This window comes from Periplaneta americana, chromosome 11 (assembly GCF_040183065.1).
Source record: "Periplaneta americana isolate PAMFEO1 chromosome 11, P.americana_PAMFEO1_priV1, whole genome shotgun sequence".
Classification (NCBI taxonomy): Eukaryota; Metazoa; Arthropoda; class Insecta; order Blattodea; family Blattidae; genus Periplaneta; species Periplaneta americana.
Window position 1 is genome coordinate 64,788,969 of NC_091127.1, and position 20,390 is coordinate 64,809,358.

The 20,390-nt window shown below is 33.8% G+C and overlaps 1 protein-coding gene across 1 annotated transcript in view; it reads right to left on the reverse strand.

Moving 5' to 3' along the window:
* stg1 (stargazin-like protein) overlaps positions 1-20,390 on the reverse strand; it is a 1,309,117-nt gene that overhangs the window by 427,123 nt on the left and 861,604 nt on the right. The gene's annotated exons all lie outside the window — the stretch shown is intronic.

A 20,390-nucleotide genomic window follows, 5' to 3' on the forward strand; every position in this document is an offset into this window, starting at 1 on the left:
TCAAATCAATTGATAATATCAATATCCCGATACAGTCTGACAAGGAGTGTGTACATTTTTTGGCGGACTCTGTAAAAGAAGAATTACTATGTACCGGTAACTCACCACTTTTGATACAAAGATCCATTTGTAATTTACAGACTGTAGAAGCCAAATATAATATGGACATATCGATAGATAAACAAAAATTATGCCACTTTGTGGAAAAGAGTAAACACAATATAAACTTTGACTCAATAAGGTTCCAGAGAGAAGAAACAAGTTATTCTTGAAGAAGCAGACATAAAATTTTTATCAATAAAATGCTACAGAGAAGCCATTTTTGTTACCATGGCTGTAACCTCTATATTCTTGAGGAAACAGAAATAGGCCTATCAGAGAAAATTAACAGATACGTCAGAACTACAGGAATTATTCAAATAATGAGTTACGAAGTCATCTCTCATACAAAAGCATACCAGAATTCGCTTGCACAATACCTTAGCACGACTTATATTAAGCCATGGCAGCGAAGCATGGACAATGAAGAGCAGAATAATAGTTTGTGAAATGCGATTCATGAGCAGAATAGAGATATATACTAAATTGAATCTTGAAAGGAACATTGATGTTTTGCAAGAACTCAAAACCAATTCAGTTTTGGAGTACATCCAACCGTATCCAATAAACTGGAAATACCATTTAGTAAGAATTAGCTCAAGTAGGATCACACAAAGCTGTTTATAGCTGTACACCAAAAGGCCGAAAATATCTGTGAGTAGACCTACAAAACAATGGCATGAAAGTTTTTATGTAAGACCGAAACAGGGCTTAAGGTCTAATAATTAGTGGAAAGATGATGATGTATACTATTAAAAGGATAAATTTAATTACGAGAATAAATGACGATAAGTTAGGCTTGCGAGAATGAAAAAAAATGAGTACAAATTATGTATTATGTAAGGCAGAACCATGACGAAAATAAAAACTACATTCCTGGTAACATCGTTTACATTACCTGAAGTAAATTAATACGAATGAACCTACTATAAATATTTAGTCTTCACTGACGTGCCATGTTAGTCTTGTGGAAGAAGAATTATTGATAATGCGATGAAAGGAGACTCAGACACATTTCATTATTTAAATTCCAGGACACTAGAACAAGTCTATACGACTTTATCTGAGTCCAGGAGAATAGACCAAGTCTGTAAGACTACATCTGAGACCAGAAGACTAGAACAAGTCTGTAAGACTTCATCTGAGACCAGGAGACTAGAACAAGTCTGTAAGATTTCATCTGAGACCAGAAGACTAGAACAAGTCTGTAAGACTTCATCTGAGGCCAGAAGACTAGAACAAGTCTGCAAGACTTCATCTGAGGCCAGAAGACTAGAACAAGTCTGTAAGACTTCATCTGAGACCAGAAGACTAGGACAAGTCTGTAAGACTTCATCTGAGGTCAGGAGACTAGAACAAGTCTGTAAGACTTCATCTGAGGCCAGAAGACTAGAACAAGTCTGTAAGACTTCATCTGAGACCAGAAGACTAGAACAAGTCTGTAAGACTTCATCTGAGGCCAGAAGACTAGAACAAGTCTGTAAGACTTCATCTGAGGCCAGAAGACTAGAACAAGTCTGTAAGACTTCATCTGAGACCAGAAGACTAGAACAAGTCTGTAAGACTTCATCTGAGGTCAGGAGACTAGAACAAGTCTGTAAGACTTCATCTGAGGCCAGAAGACTAGAACAAGTCTGTAAGACTTCATCTGAGACCAGAAGACTAGAACAAGTCTGTAAGACTTCATCTGAGACCAGGAGACTAGAACAAGTCTGTAAGACTTCATCTGAGACCAGGAGACTAGAACAAGTCTGTAAGACTTCATCTGAGACCAGGAGACTAGAACAAGTCTGTAAGACTTCATCTGAGACCAGGAGACTAGAACAAGTCTGTAAGACTTCATCTGAGGTCAGGAGACTAGAACAAGTCTGTAAGACTTCATCTGAGGTCAGGAAACTAGAACAAGTGTGTAAAATTTCGTCTGAGACCAGGGGATCAAAACAAGTCTGTAAGACTTCATCTGAGGATAAGAGACTAGAACAAGTCTGTAAGATTTCATCTGAGGTCAAGAGACTAGTACAAGTCTGTAAGACTTCATCTGAGGCCAGGAGACTAGAACAAGTCTGTAAGATTTCATCTGAGGCAATGAGACTAGTACAAGTTTGTAAGACTTCATCTAAGGATTAAGGTAATGTTAGGCCTAATTATAGTAATGTTGACATGCTGAATTTTATAACAAAATAGTAATACTGTATTTTGACTAACTGGTCCACATCGGACAAATAAAGTAGTTGTTGACGCAATTATAATATGATGTTTTGTTCAATGAACCAAAATAAAAATTATCTTACATAATTATATGCTTTCTAGATATCCAGAAGAACATATATATTGTACGAGTAATCCATATAAACGAAGAACTGTCATTCAGTAAAGACTAACCAAAATACCTATGGCACGCCTACATTTTTATTTAAATTAGTGTTATTAATAAAGTCCTGCGTTTGGTTACCTAAAGCCTCCAAGCGACCCGCAACAATGTAGGTATGTACGGAGTACAGATCGGCGGCATCCGATCCTACTGCACAGTTCAGGTCTGCTGTTCAGTGAAAACGCAAAAACAAAACAAAAAGCTAGGCGCTTGGTGATCAGTGCTCCAATAGAAGAATTTGGTAGCGAGCACTTCATTAGGAAAGAAAAATATGTATTTTATAAAAAAGAAGGCGAAATTTTTAATTTGAAAGACTTCAAATATTATAGTCATTCATTGTAATGTGTAGATCTCGTAAAGCTCGCATTCATAATGTGTTTTAAGTTTGTGCTGACATTTTGCTTTTGCATTTGTGAATTCCAACCTTTAATTAAATCTAAAGTATCTTAATGCGTTTTATCTATTGTAAAAAATCAGAGGTATACTAATTCCGGGCAGCCTGTAGTCATGGCGACTAAACATTTTTATGTGATGCCTCATTTGTTTATTGAGTTAACATTTTTTTAAGACTACGATTTATTTTGTCACTACGACTAATACATAATGTTAACAAAAGCAGTCGTAGAGAGTAATTAGAATGTGCTTGTTAGATTAATAGGGTTACATTTGTTGCGCCTCTCAAGATATTGTCACTACGTAGCTTCAGCGGAGAGCACAAAGCATTTCAGAGAGTGTGTTTGCACTGCATAGATATACAGTATTGTTTAATGTATTTCAGTAATATTATTATATGAAACAATTTTATAATATTATACTTTATGGCATGAATCAATTTTTAGGGAACGAACGAAGTGAGTGCAATAACGTAATTTTAAAGTGTAGCAGATCTGAAATCGCTTAATTTTCAGTAAACGTCTCGAATCTGGCATCTGTATTCTTCAAGCACAGTGAAGAAAATAGTATGGAATTGTTTTGCTGCGTCTTTATCGTGAGCAGTTGCGACAAATTATACTTCTACATGATAAAATTTCCAGTCTGTTTAAATTCACTGTTCCAATTAATTATAGTAATAGCCAAATAAGCGAGGCAAATGAACCTAATATTATCTATTTGTTCCCGTTCGAGGTTCACCTCAAATATACTGCTATCGCGATTAACCGTGGAACAAATTAACTGAATTAAACTGTATTTAAAGTCATACTAATTGAAAATTATGTATTCTGATCAAATTCAACTTCATATTTAACACTGGTGACAGATTTATAACTGTTTAATTTTATAAAGTATTCAATAGGTAACAAAAAATGACAGTAGATAAATTAGTCTTAGTGAAATTAAATCAGTTAATAATAAGTGAATATACACAAAATATTTAAAGCCGGCCATTGCTAACAGTGAATCTTAAAGTAATATAAAATAGAAAAAGAAATAATAAATGTATTTCATATTTATTATATGAGAAATTGGTTCTTATTATGTTACACATTTTTTTATGGGGCCATTAATTATTTCGAAGAAATATTAGACTTAGATCAGGCCTGCACAAACGGCGCTCATTGAGCGCGGCCGCTCGTTCAGAGCGGGAGAGCCGTCTAACAGCTCACCGGAAAGGTACGTCGGAATGACGTAAGCCTGCTATAGGTAGAGGATAGTCCATTCAGCTATTTGGTGTAATGTGTATTATCAGTAGCTATTTCACTTTGCCTATCTACGGCTACATAATGGATGAATGTAAAATAGGGAAAAGTGATCATCAGGAAAATTCTTTCAATATTGCAAGGAAAAATGCTTATTTTTTCACAGCAGCTGGAGTCAATTCTTATCTGCCACAAAAGTTTGAAAGAAAGAGGAAAACATAATATAATGCATCATTACTAGTCCACACATACAGATACGATGGTTTTGTCGGTGAAGATCGCAGTAAAAAAGTTCAGGAGTTGAAAGTTGCTTTATTACATGAGGTCGGATACGTTAGAATTTATTAATCTTCAACAATTTAAATATCTCTCTTCAGGGAAACGGTCAGCTCATTGTTGATATGTTGAACACATTAAGGGGTTTCAGTCGTAAACTTACATTTTTCGTAAAACAGTTTCGGGAAGGTAATATGGGTCACTTTCCAACGATAGAAATTGCTCGTGATGAAACGATTATGTGCAAATATTAATTGAAATTCAAAATGAATTTAATTCTAGATTCCAATATCTTGTCTTAATTGGAAAGAAGTTTAAAATTATCATAATAAATTCCTTCAACACCAGTTGAAACAGTGTCATACGATTTACAGCTTGAACTTATTGATCTTCAATGTAGCCTAATGCCTGAAGATCGTTTGAATAATACTACTACTCTGGTTGAGTTGTTTACAAGACTAAACCTAAACAATACTACCCACGACTACACAAGTTGGCTGTGAAAATGTTTGCTATGTTTGACTCAACATTTATATTTGTGAGCAACTGTTTTCTATTATCAACTTTAATAAAGACAGACATCGAACATCGGTAACTGATGTTTCATTACGATCAGTAGATCTACTGTTCCTTTCAGCTGCCAACAGCTTAAAACCCCGTTTCTATGTAATGATAAATAAAAGTATAACAAAAAGATATTTTATATAATGAAGTAGCTATAGAGTTTTATTATTTCTGTAAAATAAATACTTCTTTATTAATTAATAATAGTCCAAGATAGTTTTGTAAACACTGAACGGGAATTCATTTCATGAACACTCGTACTAGTACTTTTGTGTACATTTTGTACGAGATCACCTCTTCTTCCAGTCCACCCTTATACAGAACGCAGCCAATATCTGTTTTCCACTCTCGAGCTGTGAGCCGACTCGGAGAGCGCAAACCTTATCCAGGCCTGACTTAGATGCTCAGAAATCACACGCAATCTACTACATTGCAGAAACTACTTTAAAATTATTGTTTTACGTTTCGTTGACTATCAAAACTAGTTGGACGTTTAAGACGCCTATAACTTAACTTCAATACAGCAAGAAATTTATCTTAGTATTAGAGTGGTAAAATACAGATTGAAAATCAGATTATCGAAAATTAATTTTATTTAAAATTGTCTGAGATGATTTAATAATAAAAATCCCTTTATGCCCGACCATGCCGAAATGTAGTAATTATACACCTGGTAGCAGTCCTTTAATGCATGTCATTAAAGTACACCTATTCATTAAAGTTCAGGTTTTAGATTATTCTCGGATATGCAATCGAAAGACAACGAGGGAAACGTCACGGAGGCTGGAAATCCAGAAGGTTATGTTCTCTTACTATAATAATTAGCGTTAATTGTAAATAATATTCAAATAAATTCAATTTGTTATCTCGTTATATCAAAATTAGTTCATGTTATTCTCTAGATTATATCAAGGTCAATGACATTATTGTTCCTCGGAAAAAATCAATACTTTCGCGTCTGCGCACATCTCACAATTGACGAGCTATGCACAAGGTCACTTCCGCTCTTCAGTCAGATGCGAATAAAATGAATACTTCTGAATAATTTCAAGTTAGAAATATGGTCGAGCATAAAAAGTCGTATGAAACTTGCCTATAATGGTAATTAAGACGCTCGTATGAAAATTATGAAACTCGCTTGCGCTCGTTTCATAAACAAACCATTATAGGTTCGTTGCATAATGTACTATTATCAAATTTCAGATAATCGAAAGTCATTTCAAACCAAAAAAACGTTGTTGCATTCCCCAAACTGAGTGAGATATTGTGTGCCGGTGTATATTATGGTACAGCGCAGGATTGATTGTATTGAATACAGGAACTTAATATAATAAATAATAATAATAGTAACAATAATAATGTTGTAACCCAAGCTAACTACCCTGTAGCACTTTTTCTATTGGTGTATGACTTATGATAATATTAGGAAATGTATGTATTTATTTACACTGCAAGTGGGCGAGCACCAAGTGGCAGTGGTATACACAATATAAACAATACACAATAAAATTACAATACACAATACAATTATACAATACACAATACAATAAGAATACACAATACAATTTAACACAATAATTACAATTAATAATAAAACATATAATAACCTAATTTTACAATACAACCTACATATGTATAGGCCCTACATAAGTTTCAATAGTCTTTCACTTTACCCTCATCTCACTCACTTTAGTGGCACTATGACGCATTTCACTGACACTTTATGACACATTTCACTGACACTATAGAACACATTCCATTGACGCTATAAATTATCACTGATCGGAACTATTCACTGTACTGTAAAACCATAACTTCACTGACTCACCTCGCTTCACTGATACAACAGTTCAAATAAGACAAATAATTACACCCTTATGCATACTTATAAACATAACTACATTTAAGCTAAACATTTCTAGTCTAAGGCCGTCTTACACGTAATTTTTAAATAATTTACAATTCAAACAAAGGGAGTAATTCGTCAGGCTAAATAAATACATGTCACCTTAAAAAATTAAATGTTAAATATCACCTTAATTTTAATTTGCACTTTATACATAACTTTTTAAGTTATTCTTGAATCTCCTTAAGGAAGGACAGCCCTCAAAGACCGCTGCAGGTAGGTCATTCCAATCATTTATAGTTCTATTTAAAAATGAGAATTTACCTACCAAATGAGAATTTACCTACAAAAATGAGAATTTACCTATTAGTGAAATATTGTAACGCATTATAAAAGCCCCGAGAAGGAAGTTAAGTTGTGAAGAATGTATTGTCTGGCTGAAAGGGAATTAGCTGACATAGCTATGAACTTTGGTCAGATGTCAGAAGACGTTGTCACGCACGTGGATAGGAATCATAGTCTTTAATATGTGTATGATCGTATTTAATTATAATGGGCTATCGATGACGGAATGTTAACAGAACTATTTTCCTGAGCGGAATTACATTGTTTTCACTTATAACGTTATTGCTGTTAAAGATAATCCGACGTGTTAATTTGTATTCTATCTTAAATGATGATGTTAGGTTTTTCTTTAGGCATAAACATCTTAAGTGCATGAAGGTGGGATGCGGTTGTTGAAAATACAAAACTCATTGCTCATGATGATGATAATGATGATGGATTATTTATAATTCATTGATAGCTTGAAGGTGATTATAATGCATATATAAATTCATGGGAAAATGCTTAGAGAAGGCAAATTTTATTTCATTCCAGAACGGAATGTTCATGGTTCAAATGTCTACAACTTGAATGTAAAACATCCATCAGCGGGGTGAGTCACGCTGTGACTGAGTTATACGCACCACAAAAAGGAGACAACTCAAAGCTCTCAGAGAGAACCTTCTGTAATTACTGAAATTAATTCAAATCGAGGATCGACAACTGTCATGGAATCCATGTTTAATGTGGCAACACAATTCTCCGTACTTCTCCATTCAATTAAATGTGAAACGCCGTGAATAGTCGACAACTTCTCCGACACGCTTGTAGTGCGGGCTAGTCTGATAAGTACGCCGTAGGCGTTTGTAGGTTTTCAGCGTCGTGTATTGTTCTACTGAACCGGTCACATATAACACAAAGTGACGTCCGTGAAGTACTGGCGAAACCTTGTACGTAGGGGTGTCGAAAGTGATTTGCCTTTTTACCCTAACATTTCTAGGATATAATGAGGATATTATAAAAATCCGTATTTGGTTTTATCTGCAAATGTAATCTTTTGGAAGTTTTAACGTCGAAAACTGCTTTTTTTTTCGAGGGTTACCGAGGAAAATGTGCCATATCTTCCTTGCCACTAAAAGTAGAATGACTTCATGCCGTGCTTGCTCTGCATAAAACCGATTTTTCTTCAATGTAGTCACAAATTGTGAATAATAAAATACAGTATATAAGGGATTCTCCTCTAACAATGGTTGAATTATTTTTATTTCAACATTCAAAACTATTTATTTAATTTTAGATGGTTCATCTGTGACTACCAAGTACCAAATCGTATATTACATGTTGCATATAAACTGAATTGAAATATATTACCTCATAAATTAAGTTTTTTTTCGTATAGGCTTTATCTCAAATTAAATAAATATGTACTAGTTGTTAAAATTTAACTGAAGAATATTGCTTGAGTATCTTTAGTGTATTGTACAGTAAATATTCATAATTTAAATATGTATGTCACTATTGTATTGATTAAGGCTGGTTGAGTGGAAGAGAAGACATTCTATTCTATTCTATGTTTTATTAAAAAATGTATAAAAGACTGTCCTCCAACGTAGGAAAATACAGTGCTATATGGAAATTTTTTTCGCTACAAAGGTTAAATTTTTTGTATTTTTAACATTTAAAACTGTTTATTTAATCTTCGTATTGATGATATGTGCGATTACAAAATGTAATATTTCATGAAAAATATGTAAATTTATAAAATTATATTCTTTACCATTTTCCATTCCATACCATTGAGAAGAAATAGTAAAAATGCCGTAACTTTAAAAGAAATTAAGTATTTTGAAAAAAATGTGTACATTTGTGTTAGTGAAATGGTGTAGAAGGTTTATGTAAAGGTTTTTGTGGCGCTTAACTATATATTTAAAGAAACAAATAATTAAAAAGGTTGCGTAGTCTGAGAGACAAGTACAGCGATTTTCTAATACGTCTGTCTTTAAGAGTTAATAAATGCGGCCTTTTCAAAAATACAATCCGTTTTAATCTGTTATGGCTTAATAGTTAGGATCATTTTCGTTTGGCTTAAGCAACTAATATGTTGAGACAATGACGCAATTTTTCAATAAAGATTCATTTTAAAAGCCGAAGTAAATTTGTTTCAAAGCTAATATTTAACGTTATTCAACGTTAATCTTGGAATCAAGTTTCCCAATTGAGGGGTTGTGGGCAAGAACATGGTAACCCACAATTTACTGGTTTTGAGAAAAGTGGGGAAAAGTAACTGTGTTATGTATTTCAAAGAATAGAAATGTGGGTTATCGAAATAAGTATAACAAGCCATCTCTTGGGGATAGACGCAAACTACTTCGTCACTAGATAGAGCATGTCCACTAACATATTATCGCCATGTTAGTTCAAAATTCGTCTTCATGTGGTTTACCATGTTCTTGCCCACAACCCCTCAATTCATTTCTTTCTGTCAAAACTTTGGACAATTATTGCTTTCTTTGCAGTCAGTGATTATATTCCTCACACAAATGCTTCTATTTTTCAAGCGAACAGGTACGATTTAGAAGTTTTTTTCCCATGTTTATTTAGCCCTATTATTTACCAGTTGATACCTTCAGAAACAGATCCTTTTCTCATTTTAAATTTCACTTACAAGCGTCAATACAGTACACAGAGAATAACATACTCAAAGCCATCTGGTTGCACAATGATCACGTTACTGAGAATTGGGATTGTTTACAGTTGCTGTGTAAAGGATAGAGTGAAAACAGACGGATCGATGAGGGAAAAACTATCTTCTTTAGTATCCGGGAAAATAAATTATAAACAGGTTACTTTTAGAAGAGACTCAGAAAGATGAAATACTGTAGTAAAAAAAATATTTCTGGTAATATATAAAACTAGAATTTTTTCATTGTGGTTTGAATCTGAATATCAAAAGAGTTTTGATTTTTTAAAATTAGAGAATTACTTTCTAGTGGAAACTTTTAAGCCTCAAACTGATTAGCAGTACATTTGCTTACATTTTTCAGAGGGACGTATTTAGGTACAGACCGATAATTTAGTCCTGATAGCTCAGCGATGCGAAAGAGGGGAAGTAGTAGGAGTAGTAGGGAGAGTTACGGAGTAGAGATAAGGGCCAGCGGTCGGTAAAGGAATGCAGTACAGCTTAAATGTACTGGAAACACAACGCTATACAGCATGCGTAACATCCGATCGCTCTGACTGCAGGCGACAGACTAACCTGAACATCTTTTGGCGAAACTTGATGGAATCGCCAGACCCAGGCGCAAATTGTCGGCGACTGTCAGGACTACAGAAATGTAAAAATTCTAAGAACTCAGAAAATGCTATAAATTTTAAATTATGTAATCCACCAATATGAACTAAGCCGTTGTTAATACACTTTAATTATAATGCTAAACATAAAATATTTATTTGAAAATGTGAAAAAGATTTTTTTATCAGAAAGGGTTATAAATCTCTGCTCGCTACTATATACAACAAACATCCTTCCAAATCACGGAAGCCGTAACATTTTCATAGAAAGGATATTAAATAAAATAATACTTACTAAAAATAAGCATAGAAAAGCAGGACCTCCAATTCGAAAACAACTAACAAAACATATTTAAAATGAAGATAAAATTTAAACATAATGCATCAATAAAATGTTTTAAGTGTGTATGTAACACGTTTTACTAAACTGTTCAAACTATTTAGTACTTATTAGTATACTCCTTGTTCCAGGGAGTAAGTACGTTGTAGAACTTCGGTACCACAGTGTAAAAACACAGTTTTCTCTATCTCCCAAGCCACAGGATCACGAAACTCAACCGTTGTATTCTAACTACAGTACTAATATTAGCACAGGCTTACAAAGGATCTCTAGAACTAGTGAAGGCTAATTCCTTAAGGAGGAGCAATCCTACCATGACTCTACACTCTACTTTGCTTTTAAATTATGTTATGAACCTATTTCCGAAAGTATTTATACCACGTAGTAAAGAGAAGCAGACTATTTACACTCAAGGATAAGGACTCTGGAGGCAGTTAATAAAAAATTACAAGTTGGAGGGATTTTCTGTGATTTATCCAAAGCATTTGACTGTATAAATCATAAAATGCTGCTGGATAAATTAGATTATTATGGAATTAAAGGTCTTGCACATCAATGGTTTCACTAATATCTCATAGATAGGAAACAGAAAGTTGAAATCAATACGACTATGAAATCTGCATCGACATGGGGAACTATTAATAATGGAATTCTTCAAGGATCAATATTAGGTCCCCTACTTTTTCTAGTGTTTATAAATGATCTTGCCCCCCTAATAAAAGATGTAGGTCATCCCATATTATTTGCAGATGACACAAGTATAGTAATTACAGCCAATAACTTCAACACATTCCAATCTTCAACAGAGGAAATTCTCTTCAAAATATGTAACTGGTTCTCAGCCATTAAATTAGTATTAAATTGTACCAAAATTACATAATTCAATTTAAATCCTGTCCAAATTCAACGTCTCAAATTTCTAGCGCAATAATTAATAATAGATCCCTATTAGAAACAACAACAACCAAATTTCTTTGCTTAAAAATCGATAATGTGTTAAATTGCAAAAATCACATTAAAGAAATTACCCCCAAACTAAATTCAGCTTGTTTTGCTATTAGATCTATGCAAAATATAGTAAATATCAATACCTTAAAAACAATATACTTTGCATACTTCCACTCGGTAATGAGTTCTGGAATAATATTCTGGGGAAATTCCACAGATAGTAACAATATATTTCTATTACAAAAAAGAGTAATTAGAATAATAGTAGGTGCGAAATCTAGGGAATCGTGTAGGACTATTTTCAAAAAACTACAAATAATGACCATGGCTTGTCAGTATATCTTTTCATTAATAATCTTTCCCGTATGTAATCGTGAAAACTTTGTAACTAATTCAACAGTTCATAGCATAAATACACGTCAAAAATGACTTTCATACTCCATCGGCAAGTCTATCGTGCTATCAAAAAGGAGTGTGTTATATGGCAGTACAAATTTTTAATATCCTCCCTATCGATATTAAAAATGAAACTCAAAACATAAAATTATTTAAGGCCAAATTAAAGAAGTACCTAATTTCTCACGCCTTCTATTCTGGAGGTGAATTCATGACATTCAATAACACTTCATGAAATTGATACTAAAACTATGTGTTGTACTAGTAGACTATATTGTAAATCTCGTCTGTATATATTTCATCTAGACTGTGACTATAAATTAAGATTTTATAATAGTATTACGTTTTTTGACTTGTTCCATATTCTAGCTGTAAGCATGTATGAATACCATGGAATGTTAATAAATACAATACAATACAATTTCTGGAGCTCATAGCTAAAGCTAAGTCGGATCATATTGAACAAATAATGACGTAATGGGCGGATGTAAGCGGTTTTGTGTCCTGTGTTTTGATTTTTAAAAAATAGGTTAAAAATTTAGTTTGTTAGGTTGAGAATAAATTCCCAAAATTTCAGGTCCGAATTCTGTGTAAAAATGCATCTAAAATACATTTAAGGCATATGTAAAAACCTATAATCTAAATTTATTTAATAAAAATGTAAATTTGCATAATTAATTAAATTACAAACATTTCATCCTAAAAATATGAAGATATATTTCTTGAATGTGTATTTAATATGCATACAAATTTTGGCCAGCATTAACTGTTATCAGGTATATCATAGTTAAAAATTATTCTCCTTCCGTTTTCCGTAACTTAAATATTTTAACAAGTAAGTAACGTATTCCTATAAACTAATCGAGATATTTTAATAAAATTTGGCACAGTGATTTTAGGCATATACAGCTAAACAAGCTTGTTTAACAGATTTTTTCTAAATTTGTTCTGAATGAAAATATTCTCTAATGAGTGGAAATTTTTTTCAATCTTTAATTATCCTTAGAGATTATAATTTTATTTTCTGAAAACTAAGATACTTAAAAAAATTCTGTTCCACACAATTTTTTATTATTATTATCCTTTATATATGTTCTGTAGAAATGAAGTTCATAATATCAACAGTTTTTGAGAAATTGTTCCTATTATTTAAATGGATTTAATAAAAATATAAATTGCATAATTAATTAAATTACAAACATTTCATCTTAAAAGTAGAAAATATATTTTTTCCAATATGTATTTATTTGCATGCAAATTTTGGTTACATTATCTCTAAAACTGGTTGTGTTATTAAATATCTATCTGAATGTGAAACCGTGTATGTCCCCCCATAAGCAAAAAGTAATTTCTGTATTATTGTTATTATTATTATTATTATTATTATTATTATTATTATTATTATTAAGTTATTCTATCACCACGGCATGGCGCATCCTCAGGTTGCGGATAGAGGAGACGGCCTCCAGATATGGAGGGTGGAGGGTAGCTGCGAATATATTTGAATAAACAGACTCGTACAGCCCATGAGGGGTAGACCTCCAGCTTGGTGGTTGGACAAAGTGCTAACAACCCATCACCGTACAAAAACAGCTGTTACGATACCCCAAAATGAAGCTGAGAATTGAATTCATAAAACAGTTACATTACCGGTTGTTCTGTATGTTTGTGAAACTTGGACTCTCACTCTTAGAGAGGAACAGAGGTTATGAGTGCTTGAGGACATGATCATAGGAAAATATTCGGGGCTAAGAGAGATAAAGTTACAGGAGAATGGAAAAAGTTACACAACGCAGAACTGCACGCATAGTATTCTTCACCTGACATAATTAGGAATATTAAATCCATAAGTTTGAGAAGGGCAGAGCATGTAGCACGTACGGGCGAGTCCAAAAATGCATATAGAGTGTTAGTTGGGAGGACGGAGGGAAAAATACCTTTGGGGAGGCCGAGACATAGATGGGAGGATAATATTAAAGTGGATTTGAGGGAGTGGGATGTGATAGTAAACACTGGATTAATCTTGCTCAGAATAGGGTCCGATGGTGGGCTCATGTGAGGTCGGCAATGAACCTCCATAAGTGAGTAAGTATTATTATTATTATTATTATTGTTCTATTAAAACTATGTATATAATATTGGAGATAATTGTTTACAGAAAAGTGTTAAGTTCTGCGAAAGCAGAAAGCTTGCTTCTGTTGTTAATGTTAGTTTATACTGATTTTGAACTGAATTGCGTAAGATTTGCTGAGTTAGTTAATCATTTAAAAATTTAGGTACATATTTCTTTGTAAGATAGAGAAAATTACGGCAGATTTCTAAGAATTGAGTATTTCCCTGTACTAATATCATTGGATCGTCGCAAAAATTACAAAACATAAACACTGCAAACATTAACTTAATTTGCACAATGGTAAAAAGGTTAATTCTTCATGTCTTTTCAGATGTTTCACTGTTGCGTCATGTGACATCTTCTCTTTCCCCTTCTTATACTTTCTTTCCAACAGAAAAGAAGTGAATTACTTCTGCACCATTTCTCCAGATTGAAACTAAATGTTTTCGTGTAGCAGTCAGAGGAACAGTCGCTCGTTTTAGACACTCAGAAGAAGAACCGGTTTTATCCGGTTACAATCTGTTCTGATTCAAAATGATACCCTTTCGATTTTAAGAGTGTGTATCTTATTTTATTGAAGTGTGGGAAAAGAAAGAATTTTCGAATAACAGTTTAAGCTCTTATTTTCAGACACAGTATTATTAAGAAAGTCGTCGTCGTCGTCAACATCCTTCTTCTTCTCCTGTTCCTCCTCCTTATCACATCATCGTAATCACCATAAAAAATTAATGTATGTATTGTATTGCTGTTAATGGGTTGATTGCCAAGCATATTGAACCAATTAACAGATGATTTTCATTTTTCATTACACAGATTTAAAAATTGTTTTAAATATGATTTTATTCCTTCAATTTAATAAGATTATTCCTGTTTAGAGAGGTAATAATACTCAAGATCAAAGGTTTACTGTAATGCACTGGCTATGATTTAATAGTACATCATGCAACGAGCCTATAATGATAGTAATTAAGAAGCGAGTATGGATGTTTATGAAACGAGCGCAAGCGAGTTTCATAATTTTCATACGAGCTTCTTAATTACCATTATAGGCGAGTTTCATACGACTTTTTATGCTCGACCATATTTCTAACTTGAAATTATTCAGATGTAACTTATACATTTTATTTGTATCTGACAAGATCGGAAGTGACCTTGTTCTAGGTCGTGAATTGTGAGATGTGCGCAGACGCGAAAGTATTGATTTTTCCCGAGGAACAATAATGTCATTGACCTTGATGTAATCCCGTTAAACTTGGTATAACCTTGATTATTGAATTCGACATTGAAAAACGAGATGACAAATTGAATTTATTTGAATATTATTTACAATTAACGCTAATTATTATAGTAACAGAACATAACCTTCTGCGACAGTATTGGATTTCCAGTCTCCGTGACTTTTCGCTAATTCTCTTTCGATTGCATATCCGAGAATAATCGATACTTGCGGTTTTATAACGGTACAAAGCTGACTCGTCATTGGCTGAACACCTGTAAGCTAAGTTGTCATTGGTTGAAAACACCTGTACTTTAATGAGTAGGTGTACTTTAATGACATGCATTAAAGGACTGCTACCAGGTGTATAATTACTACATTTCGGCATGGTCGAGCATAAAAACTATTATGCTCGACCATGCCGAAATGTAGTAATTATACACCTGGTAGTAGCCCTTTAATGCACCTCATTAAAGTACACCTATTCATTATAGTTCAGTTGTTCAGCCAGTGAGAAATCACAATTGTACCATTATAAAAGCGCAAGTATCGATTATTCTCGGATATGCAATCAAAAGACAACTAGCGAAAAGTCACGGAGGCTGGAAATCCAATACTGTCGCAGAAGGTTATGTTCTGTTACTATAATAATTAGCCTTAATTGTAAATAATATTCAAATAAATTCAATTTGTCATCTCTTTTTTCAATTCTAAATCAATTTCCAGGTTATATCAAGACTAATATTCATGTAATTCTCTAGATTATATCAAGGGCAATGACATTCGTTCCTCGGAAAAAATCAATACTTTCGCGTCTGCGCACATCTCACAGTTTAGAAGGTCAGTTCCCCTCCTCACTTACATAACCATAATATGAATACTTATGAATAATTTCAAGTTAGAAATAGGGTCGAGCATAAAAAGTCGTATGAAACTTGGCTATAATGGTAATTAAGACGCTCTTATGAAAAATAATGAAGCTCGCTTCCGCTCGTTTCATAAACAAACATACTCGCGTCTTAATTACTACCATTATAGGCTCGTTGCATAATGTACTATTAATTCACTGCTGTGAATAAAGCCATTGTTTAAGTTGCTAAGGGTGATATAGAACATTATAGTTAATCTTTATCTCTACATTACACCCATAACGTTTGTACAGGTATTTATGAATCATCCTGTATAAAAACAACTAAGCAGTCAAAAGAAAGTCACATTACCCAGTCACAAAAGGAAGCAATAAATTAACCAACTACAACCTCCAAAATGGCAGGAGCGATAATATAATAATACGAGCAATATAATAAGATTCTAATAAATTGAGTTCATTTTCTGTGTTTTTATGTGTGTTGATTTGAAGGTAAAATCTCCAAACCAAAGCTCTGCAAAAAATCAGTACATACAGCGTAGACGCAGAAGTGCTTTGTGCCTGCCATCTGTTGAATTAGTCGGGAACACGCTTAAAATACACTCATGGTCACCAAACTAAACAAAACTAACCAACTGACCAAATAAATTAACTAACCGCAACGAAAACTAATTCAATCAACCAGAAACACATAAACCACAATCTAACGAACCAACTAGCCACAGCCAAACAAAACAAACAGCCAGAACCAAAAACCAGTCTAAGATACGCAAAAAAAAAATGAATCAGGAAACTTACTGCAACAAGATAATCTAGCAATTATAAGAACAACCTGAACCACCATTCACAACATCCATTCTAGAAAGCAACTAACCAATAAATTAATAATCTCGTCAGCTTACACGGAAGCAGTAAAGTATTGAAATGAGACGATTGCAAATAAACTTAAGCCCTAGCTCTGTGTTGCACTGATGTGTCTTGCTCCAATGAGGGACTCTAAACGATGTGTGTGGTGGAGTTACATCGGTTCCAGAATTACTGCAATTTGAAAGCTACAGTCACTGTTCTTCGCGGTAGAGGTAGAATTAATGCTTAGTCTATTGCAACTATACGAACGTACAATTCGATTAGAAATCCGTAGGAGAGGAAACTAAATAGAAGACATGAATGCAAGAGACCTTGTCGTTTCTATAGCGGCAGCGGCAGTTTAAAACAGTATCAATGAAGCAACGAGTACGTGCAGTCGGAGAAACTCAATTCTCGAACAATAAGAAATGATTAAAAATAGACGAAGAGATGTTGGAGCATTGAATTGGAACTTGCCGAGAGGAGATGCAGACTAAGATATTTTAAGGAAGTGCAAACATTTGAAATGGATCAAATCAAATCAAGTACCTTTGTAATATCGAATAAAGGAAATACATCAACGTAATTCTCCTAACGTTTCATACATGGTACTCTGCAGAATTTCTTGCACATAAATTCAGCATTGAATTTAATTACATGTGTTTATCTTTGTGCTACATATTTATGCGTTAGAAGACAAACCGAACCCATTTCAAAATTACTTTTCAAATACAAGTGAATTATAATGTACTAGGGATATTAAAATGTAATATTTGTTTAATAAAAACGATTTCAGTTTCGTTTCTTCTTCTTTTTCTTCTACCTCATTGTGGATTTAAGCTCTTAGTCCAATTCTGGCCTCAAATCCATCGCATTGTAGTGCGTTCCACCTCTCTTCTTTTTAATGGTTTATGATTTAATTAAGCTAACTTTGGTATTATTTACCCATATATCTTATTCAAAAGATTTTTACAGTTTCGTCTACATTGTAAGATTTCATAATTGATTTCAAATATATTTTATTCGACGCTAATTATATGTGACATAACTATACCTTAAGTTCATTTTCTATGTTTTAATGTGTGTTACTTTGAAGTTAAAATCTCCAAACCAACGCTCTGCAAATAAAATCAATAAATACTGCGTAGAAGTAAAAATGCTCTGTGCCTACCATCTGTTCCATTAGTCAGGAACATGCTGAAAATACACTTATGGTCACAGTTTCATTATCAGTAAAGTAACAGGTAAGATATTTGTGAAACCTCAAAACTTACACATTTAATTATGGTTGAACAAAAATAGTCGTATGCATCTTGCTTATAATGGTAATTAAGACACGAATATTTTCATGAACATACTCGTGTCGTAATTACTGTCAAGGATAGCTGACAAAAAATAAAAAAAAAAACAAATAAAAAAGTAACGCGATTCTCTGTTTCAGCCAATATAAACAGCTGCGGTGACACTTCTCTGAGAGAAGTTCTCTTCTTTCTATAGCCACTGACTCCTTTAGCGCCGCCGATCTCTTTCGCTCTCTCTGCAGTCTCTTCTACTTCACAGCGATAGTCTTGGGCTTGTTTGATTAACCTTTTTCTCCTGTTGTGCTCGTCTCCTCTTCTGTATTCTCTCAACATTTGAATTTCGAGGCATTTTGAAAGGTCACACATTTTTAACGACTGCTTTTTTAAAGTTGAGGGTCCAATTTACCCCAGATAATTTTTTTTTGTTTATTTAGTCGTCGTTCTTAATCGATTGATACTCGAACGTCCGAATCGGTTTAGATCTCATAGAGTTATGCGTATAAAATTTCTTCCGGATTTATTTTTCTTAGCATGATTTGCCTCACTCGCCTTGAGATCAGACAGGTTTTGTGAGGATATTTACGCTTACAGGACTTCTTCCTTTACACGGTGGTATAGTTTTCCGCTGTTCTTCAGTTGGTTCCCAAACAAAATATCAACAACGTGAGTAGGTTTCCCATGTTCAAATATCAACAACGTGAGTAGGTTCCCCATGCTCAAATGAGTACCTCAGTGCAAAAAGGTTGGATGTAACATGTTTCCTATCAAATATCAACAACGCGAGTAGGTCCGAAGTCTGTGTGGAATAGGGATGTTAATCAATCATGTAGCACAGTAATGGCAGTGTTCAAATATCAACAGCGGAGATGAGGTGGTTATTATTGCCTATAACGCCACCTATAATAATCCCGTGGCTCTATCTACGTTAAAATATAAATACCAACCATAAGTTTCAGTGATTAGCAGAGTAATGGCAGTGGAAGTACAGGAGAGCCGTGGTTTCATATAACTTTAAAATATAAATAGCGATCATAAGTTTCAGTGATTAGCTGAGTAGTGGCAGTGGAAATACAGGACACGTTTGTTACAAATTTTTACCAGTAGAGAAATAAAATTGTGAAGATATTCGACGCAGCGTGTCTGCCAAGCACAAAACCTTTTTAACCAACTACTACCGTAGATAGTAATTGACAGTCCTAAGTCTGTATAAAATGGGAAGGGAAATTTTTTCTGGCGTGGTCTATCGCGGGAACCAATTGCAGTACACAGATGTTATCAACCTGGAACCAACTCGGGTATAGCTCTGTGACGAACTGGGAACCGATTCGCAGATTTCGGAACCAATTCCAGTACGCCCTAGTTTTCGTTTTGCTAAGTTTATTTTCTCAAAAGTGATAAGGGATTCTAATGTATAACACTTTTTTGGACATAGCTACCGAACGGTTGGTGACTTACCCCGCCGAATACAAAGACAAAGTTCTACATCAATATGTGAACAGAAACGTACTTTTACTTGATTCTTAATCCTCGTTAAGAATGAATGTCATCCGGATAGTAACTGAGTAGATATATAGAAAGGAGTGGAAATGTGTCCATACATTATAACCTCACTGATTTAGAACAATCTGTGTAACAATCTAGTGGAGGTACTAATTACGAAAAGTCTTTTAGTTGTATTTGTCGGCGCACAATGGTCCAAAATGCAAATTTAGCGGGACATATTAATAACTTTTCAGCTACCTAACAGATTTTTATGAAATTTTACACAGTAGTTACAGGTAGCATATATGTTTTGTATACGGGCTCTGATTACGTTGGCATAAAGGGAACTACCCCTTATATGGGGGCGCAATTAGACAAAATTAGTAACTTTTCTCCTATTTCAATGACTTTTATGAAATTTTACACAGTGGTTACAAGTATCATATATGTTTTGTATACGGGCTCTGATTAC